Raw genomic sequence first — 22,735 nt, 5'->3', positions numbered from 1 at the left:
GGAAGTTCAAGCTTGCTGTAGGCTCGGTCCCTACACATATATGGCATGTTTGCAACGCCCTGACTCAGGTGTCAATTTGTGGATTAAATTAAATAAAATTAGATATCTTGTTTTTCTATATGTCCGTTTCTCCGTCTCCCGGGAATTGACTTGAAAACACTATGAGGATTACTCAGTTAATTTTTGAGGACAAAAATCATGAAATTGGTGGTGTACGGGAATTTTGTTATGGCCAAGTTTTAGGTCAAAAAAATATGATTTTTTTCGAAAATTTTTTGACCGAAAATTCGACCCTTTCTCGCTTATCTGATGAATTTTCAACTTCTTTTTGACATATGTGGTAGATATAACTTTGGTGTTTATATTCCCTGAAGTAATTGTTGTAATTTTGCTTAGTTTTATAAAAGAAGTGATTTTCTGCATGGAGTTGTTTTGATATTCGGCTTTGTTTACGTTTCAAAACCAAAACTGAATTTCCCGGCTCGCGCATGCGCCGTGCGTTTGTTACTAGTTAATGCAGTCAAGTGATAGCGCCATCTGTTGTTATTATAGTTTGTCTGGAGATTCATTCCAAACATACAACGATGCGATAGAGGGCCCTTCTATACCAATAAATTCATACCCAGGCGGCATAGGACACGCAACACGGACGTACGAGGCTGGCGAAGATACAGGGCTGACAGCCCCATTCACAATACACGGTTAGCGATTATAAATGGACAATTAACATACTTGCAGTGGGGTATTTTGCTTTGACACCACATAACAAATTTAGAATTGTTTGTGAAGATTTCATGATTATGTGTTAATCCAATGGCGACGTCAAAAATAGCGATATCGCATCCACCATACCATGATATTATCAATCTTATCTTTTCTATATATTTCACCAAGATGATCTGCCAAGGGGTGTTGCGAAAATCGAAAAAAAAAACTAGCAACATAAAATGAAACTTATTCTCAAATTCCCTACCGTGCGTAGGCCTATATATACTATATCCAGACTATATCCAGAGAGAGGTTGCGTTTATGCAAATTAGCTTATTAATTATGCAATTATCCAAATTAGATGGTGGCTAGACAATTATAATACATTTAACATTTCAGTGATTTGGCTCATTAACGTTGATTATTGATCAAATAATACAAAGAAAATATGACTGATGTAGGACCTATTATGAAAAACATCTCAGTTGCATCAAATAAAAGGCACATTGATCGGTGTACGTTGCCTACTCAATTGATCTACTATAGTATTTGAAACATGCTCAGAGCATTTCCTAATTTCCCGAAATATCCACATATTTCACCTTAAAATGAGTTTGGTCAATTTTTTTCGAATCAGATTTTTTGGCATAATCATGTTAAAACGATCTACTATACTCAGTAGGCCCTATTAGTATTTTAATAGATATACTATTCAGATGGGGACATAAAAGCTTGCTCTACTTATCAAAATGACAAGAAACTCATCAAATTTGACATAAGATTGCTTTGTCTTTAAAAAAAAAAAAAATAGGCCTAGGTTCTTGTCAAAAATGATCCAACTTATCAAATTTGAGTAATTTGTCTTGTCATAAATGACCACACATGCAGGTGAGGAATTATTTTTATTATATTCTTTAGTTTTTTCTCTTTCATTTGACACAACCCGAGTAGACATGGTGGTTATACCTTCATGTCCATTTAAAAGGGCATTTCGTGATCCACAGCCTCATCCCCCCACTTTTCTATTTAAAAAAATTGAGATTCAAGTTATACCATTCGATACCTCTATAGCTACATTATGTTTATGTACCAAAAGTTCTTGCAGATTAATTCGTGTAGGAAAAATATCGTCACATTTGAATTTCGTTCTATACCAGAGCAGTTATAATACACATAATCATGCATAACTCTCAAACGCAAAATCGGTATCAACTGAAATTTTGGGAATAAGCTTTTTTCGTGGATATCTCCTGAAAAATGTCATAAAATTTCAGGTTCCCCTTCAAAATGCCCATTCCCTGTCGTAAATAACGATCGCTCCCTAAGAAAGTAACCTGCATATAGGGCCTATGCGTATAGATCCGGGGGAGGGAGGGGATCACCGCTTTGTTTCCAATGGACATTTTATTGTGAAATTTCATTGTACAACTATACATTTAAAAAGATTCCACATAGCCCCCGCATGAGGGCACGGTGGCTCAGTGGTTACGGCCTTGGACTCATAATCTGCGAGCTTGCTCGACGTGCGTTGGTTCGATTCCCCGTCCCACCACCGTGTTGCGCCCTTGGGCAAGGCGCTTTGCCTCGCTTGCCTCACCCCACCCAGGTGCAATGGGAAGCTGTTAGGGGTAGGCCTAGTCACAGTCGTTGTACTGATGGACCCTGCGCCACTTGTAGGCTGCAAACGTGGTTCCGACATATTCTTATGACGGCGGAATAAATGTAAAGCGCTTAGAGGCTGTTTACGGCATAAAAAAGCGCTATATAAATGTCTAGGCCTACATTTTTTTTTTATTCCCTGCAGGTACCCTATATCTTCAATATGAAAGGTCAAAATTAAGTACATACCGGTATCATTAGATTTAATAATAAAGTTTACTTCTAGGCCCATGTTAACATTACTCCCCATTCCAACTAATTTTTTTGGATTAAAAATATTATCCTGTTTTGCCAAATGAAACATATCTAAATCCTAATCCTTCAATTTGAATATTTGGTCAATTTCTGAAAATAAGGGCCAAACAAAAACATGCATTTTTAAGGCGTTTTTCGACCTTTTTCTTGAACAAAGACTAATTTCAAGTTATGCATTCTAATTTTTGGAAAACACATTTTCCAATCATTATCATAACCAATTGGCATATAGCCTACATTACATATAGGCCTAGGGCCTAATATTAAAATTATGAGCTAACTTTAACCTTGTATACCGGTAATACTCAAGATTTTGAATGCTTAGACTTGTCTTACAATTTTCAGGCACCAAACCATGCATGGCAGACCTTGCCTAGTACAACATGACGTCCCAGAGATGTGTACAACAGTCAGTGGGTGAACATAGTTTAGTGTAAGGACAAGACAGGGGAAGAAGAAGATGACGACGAAGAAGCCTGATCCGCTTGAACATGTTGAACATATTATTAAAGTCTTCTGCATTTTTCATTCAATTTATTAGATATTAATTACAATCGCAAATTAAAACTGACCTCATTGTGTTACTTTGTTGTTCTTTACTTGTTACATTTTCCAGATTTTCTTCGAACCCCACTACAAGAAGCTCTAAAGCGTCAATCCTTCTACAAGTGTGTTCAATCGAAACGAACACCAGCTTCATACGACAATATTCCGAGTAAGGATAGCATCAAAGTGTGTCATAAGAATGTATACCCAGCAAACACAAAACGTTTTCGACATCATTGGCAAAAGGTTATAAAAGGTTGTCAGAAAACGTTTAAATGTCGAGTTATATAAAGGGTATATTAAGGGTATAAAACGTTTTCATAACATTTAAAAACATTTTTTGATAATCTACTGCTCAGCAAACAAAAATGTTTTACAGAAAACGTTTAAATGTCGGGTTATATAAAGGGTATAAAAACGTTTTAATAACATTCCAAAAACATTGTTTGCCCAAAATATTTTCAATAACATTTTAAAAACGTTTTCATGACCTTTATATAACCCGACATTTAAATGTTATTAAAAGGTTTTGAAAAAAACATTTTAAGAACATATCTGTGTTTGCTGGGTTCAAATATTTTAACATAATGTTATTTAAGTATTGACACAATATTTGACAAAAATGCTTGCAAAAATAGTTTACAATAACATTTTTTGAAAACGTTTAAAAATATTGTTGTAGTGTATTTTTCATACAAAACGTTTTAAAACGTTATCATGACCTTTATATAACCCGACATTTTAATGTTATTAAAACGTTTTTACCTTAACCAAAAGCCAAAATATAACTTATTTAAAACGTTAAAACGTTTTCGTGTTTGCTTGGTATCTATCTAGAAATTGTACTGTTATTATGGATGGCCAAGATAGAGGCTTAAATTACGCCGTAGACGTCCAAGATCATGCAATCTTGAATGTTCACGATGCAATCTTGGATATCCAAGGCTCTTGTTTAAAGTTAGACGTGTAATCGCAGGCGTATTTTGAGCATCTTGGGCATGCGCGTATTTTGCGGGGGCTTTGGGGCGCCAGCCCGGGGGTAAAAAGGGCGGCGAAAAGAGAAAGAAAAAGAAAAAAAGGAAAAAGAAGAAAGAAAAGAAAGAAAGAAAAGAAAGAAAGAAAGAGGAAAGAAAGAAAGAAAGAAAAAGCGGGAAAGAGAGAAATAAGAAAGAAAGAAAGAAAGAGAAAAGAAAGAGGAGAGAAAAAGGGGCGGCGAAAAAGAGAAAGAAAAAGAAAAAAAGGGAAAGAAGGAAGAGAAAAAGAAAGAAAGAAAGAAAGAAAGAGGAAAGAAAGAAAGAAAGAAAGAAAGAAAGAACCAACCAACCATGATGGAGAGATAAAGGGGCGGCACATACCAGGAATGCAGAGAGAGGGCGGCTTGTAGCCAACCAACCATGATAGAGAGATAGAGGGGCGGCACATACCAGGAATGCAGATAGAGGGCGGCTTGTAGCCAACCAACCATGATAGAGAGATAGAGGGGCGGCACATACCAGGAATGCAGATAGAGGGCGGCTTGTAGCCAACCAACCATGATAGAGAGATAGAGGGGCGGCACATACCAGGAATGCAGAGAGAGGGCGGCTTGTAGCCAACCAACCATGATAGAGAGATAGAGGGGCGGCACATACCAGGAATGCAGACAGAGGGCGGCTTGTAGCCAACCAACCATGATAGAGAGATAGAGGGACGGCACATACCAGGAATGCAGACAGAGGGCGGCTTGTAGCCAACCAACTATGATAGAGAGATAGAGGGGCGGTACATATCAGGAATGCAGATAGAGGGCGGCTTGTAGACAACCAACCATGATAGAGAGATAGAGGTGGCATATACAAGAAGGGCGCCATGGGGCGACACATACAAGGAGAGCGGTGGCTTGTGAAAAAAACGTGTGTCAGTCACCCATAAAGGGCGGCACATGGTCAACTTGTAACCAAGATAAAAGAGGGGGTTGAAATGTACAACAAGTCTAATATGCCCACAGGGTGACTTCACAAGGAGGGCGGCTTGTGACGGGCGGCACATGCAAGGAAGGCGGTTTGTAACCAGGACAAAAGTAGAGGGGGGGGGGAGAGAAAAACACTTGTTGGTCATCTATAGGGCGGCACATCGTGACATGTAACCAGGGGGAAAGAGGGGGTGAAAAGGAAGATCACACTTTTGACTATATGGGCCTGCACTACAAAAGTATGGGGGATTTTTTTGGGGCGGCACATATACAAGGAAGGCGGCTTGTAACAAGGAAAAAAGTAAACTGGAGAGAAAAATGCTTATCAGCTACCTATTTGTAGGGCCGCACATGTTGGCTTGTAACCAAGAGAATGAGGGTGGGGGGGGTGCGGCGGAAACGTACAACAGGCGTTATAAATATAGGTGACGGAGGGCGGCTTGTGAGGTGACACATACAAGGAGGGCGACTTGTTACAAGGACAAAAGAACAGGGAGGGAGGAGAGAAAAACGCTTGTCAGTCACATATAAATGGCGGCACGTCGTGATTCTTAGTGGAAAACGGTATATCACGCTGTTTAACTATGGGCCTGCACTGTGACACATAGAAGGAGGGTGGCTTGTGGGCAGCACTACATAAAAGTAAGGTGGCTTATGGGGCGGCACATACAAGGAAGATGGCTTATAACCAGGAATAAAGCAGATGAAGGAGAGAAAACTGCATATATATGGTGGCTTTCAACAGTGGTGTAACGACGGGGGCAGAGGGGGGGCACGTTCCCTGGGCGCCCCCCTTAGGGGCGCCGAATTGACCAATTCAACATCGATTCTGCGCTCCTCCTTGCGATAAAAGTCAAAATTTTTGCACGCTTCGCGCGCATTTGAACACAAATTCATTTGAAAGATCAATTGACGATAATCAACTTCATTATAACCAAAATTAATGAGTCATAGGTCCTATTTGTGCACATTTTTGAGCGCTCCGCGGGCATTTGTTTCAAGGATTGGGAGGGCTCCATTGTGTATCCTTAGCCCTGGGCGCCAAAACCCCTAGCTATGCCACTGGCTTTCAACTAGCACTGAGAGAAGAGGGGAGAAGAAGAGAAAAATCAACGCCATGCATGACCATTCCTTAAAGCCTTAATGTACGATCTTTTTAATTTTTAGATTTTTCTTTTTTCTTCTAAAATGATAATATGCAATCATTATGAAAGTTCCCAATACATTTGGACGTGAAAAACATTGGGAATTTGCAAAGAAACAACATCATAAACTTCACCTCTATCACTCGAAACATCTCGCACTATTTGGATTAGGACAGCGAGTGCGGCCTCAGAGTTAGTCTCCTACGCGGCCAAAGTTTGGTTACGCTCCCTCCACATGTGGAGGAAGCGTAACCAAGCTAGTTTTGTACAAGACTACGGTTTGCGATCGTGGCCGACATAAAGTCATAATCTAAAAAAATTATGACTTTATGTTGGACCAACAGAAAATCGTCCCGTTTTACTACAAATAGGACGAATTTGACAGTTTGCTCATAGATTTAAGTTAGAACATGTGTAAGTATTACAAATAAGCCAAAAAATCGGTTTTGAAAAAAAAAAAGGTAAATTCTGAAAAAAGATCGTACATTATGACAACAGGGAACTTGCCGCCCTGCGTTGGGTTCAGCGCCTCTTTAATTGATTTTGAGCCCGCGTCCAAGCAGCGAAAATCTAAATTTCAACAAAACTAATCATTATGAAAGATTGTTTTACGGCCGGCAAATTCAGAGGGTAAAAAAAAAAACCCGAATAAACGCATGATCAGATACAGTGCCCCCTCGATGGATTTTGAGCCCTTCCAAGCAGTAAAAATCTAAATTTTTAGCGCTTCGCGCGAATTTCAACAAAACTAATTATTTTTTTTTTTTCTTTAAAACTAAGAGAGAAAAAAAGGAACATGCATCCGGTGTTGGGATCAGTACCCCTCGGTAGATTTTGATCACCTCCCATGATGCAAGCGGCAAAAATGTTTCCACACCTCTTGCGAATTTAAAAACTATTAGTATGAAAGACAGTTTTTTCAAAGCCAAAATTTTCAGAGGGTAACAAAAATCATATAGCCCCGTGCCATTAGCGTTGCATGGAAGTCAATTATATTTTGTCATATAAACCTAAAAAGTGCCAATTATTCCACTTCTATTTAGCTTCAATCATGGTAAATTTTCTGGCGCTTCGAGCGCATTTGTACCATAAACTAATTTTGTCACTGAAAGGCTCTGGATTCACTGTACTTCAAGAAATTTTCCAACCCACCCATGTTAAAAAGAAATCTACGCCACTGTCCATAGGTTCATTCGAGAGAAATGTTGTGACAATTTACGATTTGCATCTTCCTTTGGGTATATTTTAGACCCAAACTTAAGCCAAACATTTTGGAACATTTAGTATTAAAATGCCAGATTGGATCGCGCTTCTCGCGCATTTATCTCGGCAAACCCATTCTGTGAGTAGATCTGTGAGACGCCCCATTGGAAATTCTTTTTTTTTTTTTTCATCTCAAACTTGAACACAATCACGAATCTCAAAAAGCAGAGTCATAATTCCATCCTTTCTATTATGTAAATCATTAATATGTGTGAGGCAGCTCCTCTGATGCCTGGAATAAGCATAAAACTCATGAGCTGGATCAAAACACCGGGACTAAATTAACCAAATGTTGTAAAACGCCTATACATCTTCCTTTGGCACAATTGTCCTCATTTGTGTTCATTTTAGCATTGAAACTGCAATTTTTCGCGCGCTTCGCGCGCAATTGTCCCGGTAATGTTCTCTTAGTAGGCCTAGTAAATCAGTGGGACGATTTAGGAATTTTGGCCCCTGGCTCGGTGACTCTGATCATGCCGATACATCCCTTTGAATTTTTAGCATTGAAATAGCAAATTTCAGCGCGCTACGCGCGCACTTTTTCAAAATTTCCCGGTAAAGGAATTATGGGGACAGCTTTGAAAAAACTTGGGATACAGATGTGGGGAGGGGTGTCTTCTATTTGATGAGCCAGAGGTGGCACTCATGTTGCGCAGGGGCCAGCAAAAGGACATCACTCCTCAGACAACCAATCCCCTGTGAATGAATAAACAAGCAAAATTTTCCAACTTCGGAGGGAGAACATCCACCCTCAGACTTGTCAGACACCCCTGCATATGGTTAAACAAGTGAAAAATGATGCACCAGATGGCTCCAATTTGGACCTTTATTAATTTTGGCAAAATTGTACAATTTCGGAGGAGGACATCCACGCTCAGACACCCCTTCCCCTGCGTATGGTTAAACAAGTAAAAACGATGCACCAAACGGGTTCAATTTGGACCTTCATTTAGTAAAATTTTCCAACTTGGCAGGGGGAACATCCCCCTCAGACACCTTCCCCCTGGTTCAACAAGTGAAAAATTATACCCCAGATGGCTTCAATTTGGAACTTCATTTGGCAAAATTGTCCAACTTCGGAGGGGGGAATCCTCCTCAGACACTCCCCTGCTATTGGGTAAACAACTTTGAAATTATACATCAAATGACTTCAATTTGGACCTTTAATTGGCAACAAACTTCGGAGGAGGGGAAATATGTCCCTCAGACACCCCTCCAGCTTAGGCGACGAAAAAAAGAAACCCTGTTCTACGGGCGGACGGACCTTTCGAGTAGGGTCGGTCGGTCGGTTTCAATTTGGACCTTCATTTGCACATTTTATGAGGGGGGAACATCTCTCAGACACCCCTTGCCTATGGATAAACAAGTGAAAAATGATGGACAAAATGGCTTCAATTTGGACCATCATTTACCAAAACTTTCCAACTTCTGAGCAGACAACCTCCTACGTATAGATAATCAAGTGGCCGTTTTCTCTTCTCTTTAGAACACAAAATCAGTTTTGGTCCACGAATTGCTTCATTTGGGCCTTCATTTTCACTTTTTCTAAGTATAATTTTACAATATAATAGTGTCAAAATCGTCCACCAAATGTTTTTTTTCTCCAAATTCTTAGGAGGTAACATATCCCTCAGACTTCCCAAATAATCGTGTGTGTTGTGGGGGGTAGGGCGGCATCCTGTATCTTTTCTCCAGGGCGGCACAAACCATCTCAGCCCCCCGGGGTAAGGGCCTTCTAGATACGCCACTGTTGGGCATCTATATTGTATGAGATTTCAACGGTTGGGACGTTTTAGGGTCAGTACATAATTCAGGAACAGCCCATTAGTCCGATGGGGGGGGGCACATCGAAAATATTTGGCGGGTATGCTCCCCCGGAATTTTGAGGTGGTGGGTTTTTGGGAGCTGACGGCGTACCGATAAAAGGGGGTCTTTTGGAGCTGCGAACAAGTAAAATGGGGACTTTTGGAGCTGTGAACAGTCCAAATCAAGGGTCTTTTGGGGCTTTCTAGTTGAAAATCACCTGAAAAACCTTTCAGAGCTGAAATAATCAAAATCAAGGGTCTTTCGGAGCTCTATTTTAGTCAAATATAGGGGGGTCTTTCGGAGCTGCGAAATTCAAAAAGGGGGGGCTTTCCGGGGGGGCATATCCGTATGGTCATTTGTGTAAAGTGCCCCCTGACTTTATTGGGGTAAAGTTAGCATTATGTTAGTTTTAGGGTTAGAGTCAGAGTTAGGATAAGAGTTGGGTTTAGGTTTACGGTTAGGATTATGTTATATGTTTGGGTTAGGGTTACGGTAAAGATTAGGGTTTATAAATACTTTTATTGGGGTTTCGGACTAATGATCCTTTGGACTATCGACCTATAACATTCTTTGACAATCAATGGGCTATTCTAATTCAGTTGGTGCGTCTTGTCAATAATACACGCAATTTGATTGGTTGTTATCCATCCATTATGACACGATAGTGGATAGTAATATAAGACAGTGAGCGCGCCGACACGCAACGGCGGCACGCTTGTAGATCCTCAATGATCGCGCGATAAACATAACAAAACATAACAAAATCTTTTGTACTGTATTCATGTGTGTGTGTGGTATTCTTTGGAATTATATATCTATGACATTGGCAGCCATACGAGGGAAAAGGAACATTAGTTTCGACAAGTTATTGTGTATCGTAAAGCATGTAAGATTTTCATTAATTTATCTATCTTTGATCTCCAAAATGAGTGATATTTTAGCCATAATATATGAGTTATGAATATATGAATTGTTTAGAAACCGTGATTCATTACACTGCACCTCTATATATTATGGTAGTCAGATGTATCGGTATCGATACACCTTTGTATAGTTATTTTCTGATGCGCGAGAGGCGCGAGAAAATTCAGGTCAAAAGCAGACCAAATGCCCTCAGTATATATGTATGCACAATTAGACCTATGTCACTGGCTCCGATGAATGGTGTGTAGGGAGGGGTGGAGGGACAGCTCACACATAATTATTGTCAATCTTGCATAATCATTTCACATGTTTCATGCATCCACCATTGCCATCCATAACATCCTTTGGCCCAGTATGTATCCAAATAATTGGACACTACTATACTGGGCCCAAGGATGTACTCCAATATGCCAAATTTCAGTTGTACAATTTTTACCCTGTCTCTCTCTCCCATTATTGTAATTGCAATAGCCAGTCGGTGTCGTAATCACGCACGTTGGCAAAATTAATAGAAATTGTTCAGAAATTGTATTGGTTGTAAACACTGTCGTGAGCAAAGGGGCTGACGATCTACTTGCAGTTCCCAAACTACCTGAAAGGGACCATACAGAAGGCGCTTTTAAGACGAACATGCCAGGAGGCACGTTAAAATAGCCCCTGACTTCATCCATATATCATGACGTACTTTCAAAATGACACTTTTTCGTGGTGACAATTAGGCGAGTGGCATGAACCCTCGTACCGCCGTACAAAATAGAGAGTTTGCGAAATTGGTTCAAAAGCACAAACTTTAACGTCTAGGATTATGTATTTAAAAGCACTCTGCCATTACAGCCTCTAGACGTCGAAGTGAACGCGAAAATCTATAGTGAGCAGTAAATTATTAACGAAAATGCGTCAATTTATGAACAAACTTTTTCATATTTCCTCATAGAATACCAAAATTACCTCTTATGTATTATCTAGTTATAAGACCAATTATTGGAAATCTAAAAAACACGCCATATGTTGTTGAAAAGTAATGATTGAATTAGGTTTAAATAATTTTCTGTTCCAAACGTCAAGCTTGGTATATACTTTTGTACGGAAGTAACTAAGGGTCATGCGGTTCGCTTTGTAACTCAAGAAGTCAGGATCTTGTGATCAGGAATCCCGACTTCTTGTGTCACTAACCTAGCCAGTTTGAAATAAAGAAATAGCAAAGATTAAAAAAATAAAGAAATAGTTAAGACAACTCGGGATCTCAAGAACTCATGAAATCTGTTACATTTTCACGGCATTAGTATTTTAATTTTAATTGTTTTCGTTATTATTATTATTATTATTATTATTATTATTATTATTATTATTATTATGTGTAATAGGTATTTAGTGGTATTGAACCTTCAGGCTTAGTCTTTCACTTGGTACTTTAGTACACCATTGGGCACTACAATCATGCAAAAAGTAGAAATTCGAATAACAATGAGGGCTTGCTGTGGAGCAAATGTCACATTATGGCTGTAACATTATTGTAACATTTGCTGGGGAGGACGCTCTCAATATTTTGAACACGATTGTAATGTACTTCAATAAGTAATATACCCTGTAAAATCAAGGCTTTAGGTGCTGTATTTGTGACAAAATCTCACTAATAAAACGACGTGTTCCGTCGTTTTATTCCCTTGATCGCCCAACTACCAACTGCTCGCAATTTCTTTTACACTTCTTTTCCTCTAAAACTGAATTTTAAAAATTAGCGTTTTTGCATGATGCAGTCATGTCTAAAGTAGAATTCACCTCGACCTTTGCAGGACTTAAACCCCATTAAAAGCTATTAAACCAAGATAACACTCATTGAAAACAGCTCAACTGATTAAATCATATCTTCTCTGGTTAAATACACACAACATATGTTTCTGCTTTACACGTACAATGGAGCAATGCGCTGGAATTATAGTTTCAGTTGGGTGAACGATTATAAAGCGAGCGCTAGAGAGCAATTCTGTGTGGTCTTTGTATACGAAATGAGACAATACGTGCTTATTGTTAACCAGCGTTCTTGAAAATGAGAAGCATGGTGGTTTGCAGACTTAACACGGTTTGGAAATAATTTCTTCATATTTTTGGTGTTATCTGTCGTTTACATATCCTTCCTAAAATACCAAAGTACGCATATTTCCAAACATCTAAATTAGCTAAAAATTTAGGACATGTTACAAAACTATATTTTCTAGAATTTTAGAAGAGTACTTTTAATATTGGCCGGTTATTTTTCACACAGCGACGTTAACTAGGCAATGCACTATTACCTATAACATACACTAAAACACACCAAAGTACGCATATTTCCAAACATCTAAATTAGCTAAAAATTTAGGACATGTTACAAAACTATATTTTCTAGAACTTTAGAAGAGTACTTTTAATATTGGCCGGTTATTTTTCACACAGCGACGTTAACTAGGCAAATCCCCATACTTTTAACGTAGGCTATTTGTAGAGGTCACGCGTCAATGGTAAGAGCACTGTGTATTTTGTATAGGAAAACGGACAGTAACTGCAGTATGGTCCTCCCGTGAAAATCTCGCACGTGGAACGGAAATGGCATCCCTTATAATCAAGCCTTGAGATATCCTTAGTATATAACCCGTACCATTCCGCTTGTGCGTCAGCTTTATTTGTCTCTGTGTTTGAGTGCAAACACCACCGCTAGTTCATGCTGCCCTCCGACAAGCCTTAAATTACTGCGATTACATTGTACACAGTGCTGGTCAGCAGCCAGATTATCAATATCAAGAACACAGGCGAACATCGTGAGTTGTAAACAATTGACATTTGGACTTTAGAATGGCTATTGCTTTAAGGTTACTCAAGGGATCGGATAGGGAGCACATCAGACATATCGAATTGCATTTTGAAAACGAGAAACGTTCTTCTGATATCAAATATTTTGATTTTTTTAGATGGTCGATTACACATCATTATATTTATGAAGCTTACTTTTAAATATCAAATATATAAAAATAAAAATAAAATTTTAATCATTTGCTATAAAACGTGTATATGGTGAATTAAAAAAATTATTTGATATCAGAAGGACATTCCTCGTATTCAGAATCCTGTTCGATATGGCCGATGCCCTCTCGGGTCACACAAAAATACTGTGCAAACGTTGCTATCCGATACCTTAATATTACAAAATAGTACAACAGGCATCAAAATACAGAAGCACATCTCTACTTTTTGGAACAGTCTAGTAATTTTTCCACCAGTTAACGGTGATGTCATCACTTCTATCGATAACATCAATGAAATCATTTGTTCGGTTTTCATCCTTATAGGTATGTGTAATTGTTTCCTTCTTTCTATTAATCATAAGAATATTATGTTGATAAAATAATTAACTTAAAACAGGTTCTGATTATGTGTCGATTCCTCTAGATATATGACAAATTATGTACTGATAAATTACTAATAGTGTGAAAACAGAATATAACATCAATGAACTCAATTGTCCTCTGTTTCCAATGGTTTCATCCTTATAGAAATCCTGCGAAACCCATATACAGGTTTAATTGATGTGTTCACATCATTATGGTAGAAGGGTAACTAATTATGGAAGGATTCCTGATTGGTATTGGAATAGTTGCAGCTACCATTGCTATTATAGCAATATATCGTTTCACCTCGGTTCGTGCGAATCAAGTTCAACACACCAAAGCTAAGGTAAACACAGTGCAATAAAACACGGTAGGTTGGGCTCTGCAATAATTAGGAGGGTAACATTTCCGAACGGCCCGCCAAAATCGCTCCCCCCCCCCCCTCTGCCTGCCCAAAAATCTGTGTACATCCCAGTTTGCAAACCTTAAATGGTATATATGTTGCGAGCGCAGCGAGCAGGGAAATTTCCATATTAAAGCGTTTCCGTACTGTTTTCCGAAGCCTTTTTAGAGCTTGTCTTCTCAACTGGACGCCACTTGTGGCTCTTGGAGTAAGTCGAAGTGGCGGACGAAGAGGCGCACGGTAAATTTTAAATTTAAAATTTTTTCACATAAATTTTTTAAACAAAAAAGGGGCGAAAATACCACATCTGAGCCTTTACAAAGCCTTAAAATCTCAGAGCTTCCGGGGCGCTGCCCCCTGGACCCCCGCGGTCGGGGCTTTCACAATGGATCCCTCCAGGGACCATAAGGCGACCTGGATCCCACCCGCTATGCGTTGGCGCACGCGCTCCCTCGCAAAATCCTCCTTTAACATGTTGGCACTTCATGATCACTAAAATTTCCCACTTCAAATAAACTAGTTGAGAAGGCCTGTTAGAGCGTTTAATTTGAAAGGCGCCCATGAATTGTGTGCCAAAAATCGCTTGGCACCCCCCTCGGCTGGCCAAAATTGCTCCCCCTCCCTTTCGGCGTGTCAGAAATGTCTTGCCCCCATTTTACCTCCCACCAGGGCCCATAATAATTGCACAGCCCCTAAACACGCGTAGCCACCGCCCGGTGTGTTTATTTTGCGCAGCCATAATAGGTCGCAATACCCTAAACCTAACCCTGACCCTAACCCGGGACTCTAACCCCTAACCCTTAACCCTAACTGTAAGGGAACCTCAAAAAGCGGCCCACTGTGGTTGTAAAAAGATATTAAGCCTCGAGCACAGGTCCGATCCATGATTTGCTGCAGATAAATCTTGAAAAGGAATTGAAGAAGAAAGGGAAACAAAATAAATGAGAAAAGGTAAATCGATAGCAATTCTCATTATACAAAGCAATATTGAAAACAAATATGCAACAATTGCAGGTCATCTCAGTCGGCATATTGGTGATATCCATCGGATTTGCCAATGAAGATTACCAATTTGCAGACCATTATTTTAAAATGTCTGTTTTCAGCTATACAAAATCGATCAATATTCCAAATTTTTGTGCGCATTTATACTGAGTGAATCAAGGATTTCCAATCTTATTTAGCACTGTTTAGGACATATTTAATAAGTGACTTAAGCCCGACCGTGTGAACACGACTTTACAGGTACATTAACTAATCGTATAGGTGCTACGCCACTACTACGAGCAATCACTAATAAATACTCGATTTAGGCATAATACTTACGTCTTTGTTTATTTCAATAGAGTAAACGTTGTATTTTTTCAACTAATGACCCGGAAGTAGTTATCATTGGAGCCGGTATAGCAGGTGCGTCTTTGGCAGCAGTATTAGGTAAAAATGGAAGGAGAGTTGTGGTGATTGAACGGGATATGTCTCCTCCAAATAGTTTCAAAGGAGAAGGACTTCAACCTGGAGGAATGAGGTCGCTACAAGATATGGGCCTTAATGGTAATAATATCATTATCCTACTTTATTTAGACCTTTAAAATATACTATGCACAAAAAATGTCTTTACCCTAGGAAAATAGCCCATAATTGTCTCAGACAGTTGAACCAGATTGAACAAGTTCAAGTTTCAAGTTCAAGTTTATTTCACCATCATCATATTATATACAATACAACCAAATATCAAGAAAAGGATGGTAGGATAGGACAATCACAAGAGCAAAGCTCGTAAGACATGATTGCCCTCAGTGCAGAAACAAAAGACGCCTACAGACAACAGAAAAGGACGTGGTGCAAACGCCAGACTAACAGGACTAGTGCGGACAGACAATGACGTTGGCAATGGCAATAGCATATAAACAAAAGTCAATTTAAAAAAAATGCATAAACTTTATACAGTACAAAATATAATATTATGATACAGGGCATTTATGAAGCAATACATTTATGAGTATAAAGAAATCAGATAATCTTTATAGCTGCGTTTGAATGAATTAGGAGACAAGGCGATTTTGATATCATCGGGGATAGAATTCCAGAGCAATGGACCCTGCCTTCTAATGGTATTTCTGGCCAAATCATAATTGAATATTGCAGGGCGAAACAAATTGGATGAACGTGTTGAATAACTGTGGATGGCCATATTTTTAACAAAATAATTGACAAAATTACAAGGCATGTTGTTAATACTGAAAATAAAGCTTTGATAAGTTTATGAATATCAAAAATATTCAAAGTATTTAGCTGACAAAATAAAGGTGATGTATGGGCAAGCCAGGTAGAATTGGTACATAACCTGATAATTCTCTTTTGTTTCACAAAAATCGAATTCAAATTACAATTGTTAGGATCTGCCCAAATTATATTACAGTAGTGTAGATGAGGTAGAACTTATGTATTGTACAAGGTAAATAACGTATCACACGAAAGAATGTGCTTTAGACGAAATAAGATTCCACTATATCTTGAAACAATATTGGTAACATAAGAGGTATGATCATACCATGTCAGAGATTCATCAAGAATAACACCCAAAAATTTAGTACGAGTTACTTTAATAAGTTCATTGCCATCTATAAATATATGAGTATTTTGGTATGTGCGATTGCTATGACGGTTTTTAAACATAATATAATTCGTTTTTTTGAACATTAAGGGACAACTTATTGGCTTTGAACAATACAGAAATATTAATTAATTGATTATTAACAGAACAAATAAGTTCATCAAGGTTCGGATTGGACATAATAGCATTTGTATCATCTGCATAAATAAAAAAGGACAAATCTTTCGAAGAATAAACAATATCGTTAAGGAAAATAATAAAAGAAGGGGACCCAATACTGAACCTTGGGGAACACCGCATTGAACTGTACTTAAAGAAGATTTACAATTATTGAACACAACAAATTGTTTTCTGTTGGTAAGATAGCTCCTGAACCACTCCAAAGCCTTTCCACGTACTCCATAATGGTGAAGTTTCTCAATGAGAATATCATGATTGATCGTATCGAAAGCCTTGGAGAGGTCCAGGAATATACCCAATGTATGGTGACCTTTATCAAGATTAGAAACTATCATATTGTATGCCTTTAAAACAGCCATGTAGGATGAATAATTTGTCCTAAAACCAAATTGACTTTGATGAAGTAATGAATAAAATGTAAGAAAATTATAAAGTCTCTTGTGAATAATACGCTCAAATATTTTTGAAAAGACAGAAAGGATTGAAATTGGGCGATAATTGTTACATAAATGGGAGTCGCCAGCTTTAAAAATAGGAACAACTTTAGCGTGCTTAAGCTCATCTGGAAAAATTCCATTAGAAATAGACAAATTAAATATGTGAACCAACGGAGAAGCAATCAGATGTTTAACATATTTTACAATATCAGGTCTAATTTCATCATATCCAGGACTAGCACCAGATCTAAGAGAAGCACATGTTTTGATAACTTTATTCGTGTCCGTTGGTGTAAGAAAAAGTGAATTCTGGGGAGAAGGAATATTATTCAAAAAGTGATCAAAAGAAACATGTGTAGGAGGAATATTTTCAGCTAATTTAGGACCAATGTTGGTGAAGAAATCATTAAAACTATTTGCAATCATTTTAGGATTAGTTGTTGGAGTGCCATTTATATCAAAACAATCTGGAAGAGGCTGCTTACGCTTCCTTCCTAAAAGATCATTAAGGATTTTCCAGGTTCGTTTGAGATTGTGCTTTTGTTCACTGAGCAAATTACAATAATGCATTTTTTTAGAATTACGAATCAGACTGGTAAGAGTATTTCTATAATTTACTAGTAAACGCTTATTGGCATCTGTTGGAGAAGATTTAAATTTACGGTACAGCTTATCCTTACGATTGATGGATGTTAAAATAGCAGTTGTGATCCATGGTTTATGAGGAATGCGCTTTTAACTTAAATTCACACGTTTAGCCTTAACAAGGACAGATCCGACGCATAGTTACGAGCATGCATCATACTGCTGTTACTGTCCGTTTTCCTATACACAATACACAGTGCTCTTACCATTGACGCGTAACCTCTACAAATAGTGTATAGGCAAACAACAGATGCACTGCAAACAACAACAAGCCAGAGAGGGGGCCTGGATCTCGTGTGAGATACAAGTAAAATATATAAAAGTTCCAACAAAGTTAACAGGCCACAGGTTTAAAGTTATCCACAAAGCTTTCGATAAAATATCATCATCAGTGTGTTAATACTACAACTGATCTACAAATAGTGTATGTTAGAAGTATAGGCATTTGCCTAGTTAACGTCGCTGTGTGAAAAATAACCGGCCAATATTAAAAGTACTCTTCTGAAATTCTAGAAAATATAATTTTGTAACATGTCCTAAATTTTTAGCTAATTTAGATGTTTGGAAATATTCGCACTTTGGTGTTTTAGTGTATGTTATAGGTAATAAGACATTGCCTAGTTAACGTCACTGTGTGAAAAATAACCGGTCAATATTTAAAGTACTCTTCTGAAATTCTAGAAAATATAGTTTTGTAACATGTCCTAAATTTTTAGCTAATTTAGGTGTTTGGAAATATTCGCACTTTGGTGTTTTAAGAAGGATATGTAAACGACAGATAACCCCCCAAAATATGAAGAAATTATTTCCAAACCGTGTTACGGTCCAAAGCCATTATGTTTCTCATTTTCAAGAATGTGGTTAACAATATGCACACTATTGTCTCATTTCGTGAACAAAGGCCAATACAGTATTGTTACATTGCGTTCGCTCTATAATCGTTCACCCAACTGAAACTATAATACCAGCTCATTGCTCATTTCCGTACTGTTTTCCGAAGCCTTTTTAGAGCTTGTCTTCTCAACTGGACGCAACTTGTGGCTCTTGGAGTAAGTCGAAGTGGCGGACGAAGAGGCGCACGGTAAATTTTAAATTTAACATTTTTTCACATAAATTTTTTAAACAAAAAAGGGCGAAAATACCACATCTGAGCCTTTACAAAGCCTTAAAATCTCAGAGCTTCCGGGGCGCTGCCCCCTGGACCCCCGCGGTCGGGGCTTTCACAATGGATCCCTCCAGGGACCATAAGGCGACCTGGATCCCACCCGCTCTGCGTTGGCGCACGCGCTCCCTCGCAAAATCCTCCTTTAACATGTTGGCACTTCATGATCACTAAAATTTCCCACTTCAAATAAACTAGTTGAGAAGGCCTGTTAGAGCGTTTAATTTGAAAGGCGCCCATGAATTGTGTGCCAAAAATCGCTTGGCACCCCCCCCCCCTCGGCTGGCCAAAAATTGCTCCCCCTCCCCTTTCGGCGTGTCAGAAATGTCTTGCCACCCATTTTACCTCCCACCAGGGCCCATAATAATTGCACAGCCCCTAAACACGCGTAGCCACCGCCCGGTGTGTTTATTTTGCGCAGCCATAATAGGTCGCAATACCCTAAACCTAACCCTGACCCTAACCCGGGACTCTAACCCCTAACCCTTAACCCTAACTGTAAGGGAACCTCAAAAAGCGGCCCACTGTGGTTGTAGAAAGATATTAAGCCTCGAGCACAGGTACGATCCATGATTTGCTGCAGATAAATCTTGAAAAGGAATTGAAGAAGAAAGGGAAACAAAATAAACTAGAAACCACAGTTGTGTTTGACCAAACACGAATATCTATGCCCGTGACCACACCCAACCCCCCTTCCCCTATTCACAAAACGAAAACTTATACCCCTTGGTATAAGCTTTAAATGATATGAGTATCATTATCATAGCACCTAAAATTTAAAAAAACGCCCAATTGGGCGCCAAATGCAAAAGTTAGTGACCATCATGTGAAAGCCCTTGTTATAAACTTTAATTGATATAAGTATCATCCTCATAGCACCTAAAATAAAAAGGCGCCCAATTGGGCGCCAAATCCCAAAGTTGGTGACCACCATGTGGAAGCCCTTGTTATAAACTTTAATTGATATAAGTATTATCCTCATAGCACCTTAAATAAAAAATCGTCCAATTGGGCGCCAAATCCAAAAGTTGGTGACCATTATGTGGAAGCCCTTTTTATAAGCTTTAATTGATATAAGTATCATCCTCATAGCACTTAAAATAAAAAAGCGCCCAATTGGGCGCCAAATCTAAAAAAACTGGTGACCACCCCCTTGGTCACCCCTTACAAACCGTGACAACCCTTAACCCTCCTAACACCCATTAACCAACCATACGCCATGTCCCACAATGACAGCCTTTTGAGGTGGTCCAAGGCACCGATATCAAAATGCCTACACATTCCCTTTTAAGGGAATTTTTGTCAAGTGATCAATTTCCTTGACGTACGATTCGGGCCGTTATCATTGCAAACACAGGTAGCTAACAAAACGCTACCTATTGCGCTACACTGTGTTAATAGGTTGTACCTAGTTTGCTTTTTAAAGCCTTTGAACTTTGACCTCTGGGGTTGCGGCTACCACAGAATACATCTAGGGTCATGGGCCATCATTGTATTAAGTATGAACCCTGAGGGCCTTGTAGTTCTTGAATTAGAGCTGTTTGAAATTATACACATATTGCTCCCTGTAGCCCATGACCTTTGACCTCTGGGGTCGATGTTAATTCAGGAAATATCTAAGGGTCATGGGCCATCATTGTACCAAGCATGAACCCTGAGGGCGCTATAGTTCTTTAGCTAAAGCGGTTTTAAAAATTTACACATATTTCCCCCCTGTAGCCTGTGACCTTTGACCTCTGGGGTCGAGGCTACAATAAGTTACTTCTAGGGGTCATGGGCCATCATTATACTAAGTATTAACCCTGAGGGCGCTATAATTCTTGAGCTAGAGCTGTTTGAAATTTTACACATATTGACCCCTGTAGCCCATGACCTTTGACCTCTGGGATGATGCTAGGGGTCGCAGGCCATCACTATACCAAGTTTGGGCCCCGAGGCTACTTTGGTTCTTGAGCTAGAGGAGTGCAAAAAAGTGGTCTTGAGAAGAAGAAGGAGGAGGAGAAGGAGGTGGAGAAGACTAAACACAACAAATACAATATCTATGCCACCGTTCCACGGGCATAGATAATGAGAAAAGGTAAATCGATAGCAATTCTCATTATACAAAGCCATATTGAAAACAAATATGCAACAATTGCAGGTCATCTCAGTCGGCATATTGGTGATATCCATCGGATTTGCCAATGAAGATTACCAATTTGCAGACCATTATTTTAAAATGTCTGTTTTCAGCTATACAAAATCGATCAATATTCCAAATTTTTGTGCGCATTTATACTGAGTGAATCAAGGATTTCCAATCTTATTTAGCACTGTTTAGGACATATTTAATAAGTGACTTAAGCCCGACCGTGTGAACACGACTTTACAGGTACATTAACTAATCGTATAGGTGCTACGCCACTACTACGAGCAATCACTAATAAATACTCGATTTAGGCATAATACTTACGTCTTTGTTTATTTCAATAGAGTAAACGTTGTATTTTTTCAACTAATGACCCGGAAGTAGTTATCATTGGAGCGGGTATAGCAGGTGCGTCTTTGGCAGCAGTATTAGGTAAAAATGGAAGGAGAGTTGTGGTGATTGAACGGGATATGTCTCCTCCAAATAGTTTCAAAGGAGAAGGACTTCAACCTGGAGGAATGAGGTCGCTACAAGATATGGGCCTTAATGGTAATAATATCATTATCCTACTTTATTTAGACCTTTAAAATATACTATGCACAAAAAATGTCTTTACCCTAGGAAAATAGCCCATAATTGTCTCAGACAGTTGAACCAGATTGAACAAGTTCAAGTTTCAAGTTCAAGTTTATTTCACCATCATCATATTATATACAATACAACAAAATATCAAGAAAAGGATGGTAGGATAGGACAATCACAAGAGCAAAGCTCGTAAGACATGATTGCCCTCAGTGCAGAAACAAAAGACGCCTACAGACAACAGAAAAGGACGTGGTGCAAACGCCAGACTAACAGGACTAGTGCGGACAGACAATGACGTTGGCAATGGCAATAGCATATAAACAAAAGTCAATTTAAAAAAAATGCATAAACTTTATACAGTACAAAATAGAATATTATGATACAGGGCATTTATGAAGCAATACATTTATGAGTATAAAGAAATCAGATAATCTTTATAGCTGCGTTTGAATGAATTAGGAGACAAGGCGATTTTGATATCATCGGGGATAGAATTCCAGAGCAATGGACCCTGCCTTCTAATGGTATTTCTGGCCAAATCATAATTGAATATTGCAGGGCGAAACAAATTGGATGAACGTGTTGAATAACTGTGGATGGCCATATTTTTTAACAAAATAATTGACAAAATTACAAGGCATGTTGTTAATACTGAAAATAAAGCTTTGATAAGTTTATGAATATCAAAAATATTCAAAGTATTTAGCTGACAAAATAAAGGTGATGTATGGGCAAGCCAGGTAGAATTGGTACATAACCTGATAATTCTCTTTTGTTTCACAAAAATCGAATTCAAATTACAATTGTTAGGATCTGCCCAAATTATATTACAGTAGTGTAGATGAGGTAGAACTTATGTATTGTACAAGGTAAATAACGTATCACACGAAAGAATGTGCTTTAGACGAAATAAGATTCCACTATATCTTGAAACAATATTGGTAACATAAGAGGTATGATCA

This window comes from Amphiura filiformis, chromosome 15 (genome assembly GCF_039555335.1).
Source record: "Amphiura filiformis chromosome 15, Afil_fr2py, whole genome shotgun sequence".
In the NCBI taxonomy this organism is placed as follows: domain Eukaryota; kingdom Metazoa; phylum Echinodermata; class Ophiuroidea; order Amphilepidida; family Amphiuridae; genus Amphiura; species Amphiura filiformis.
Note: the sequence above shows the minus strand (reverse complement) of the source record.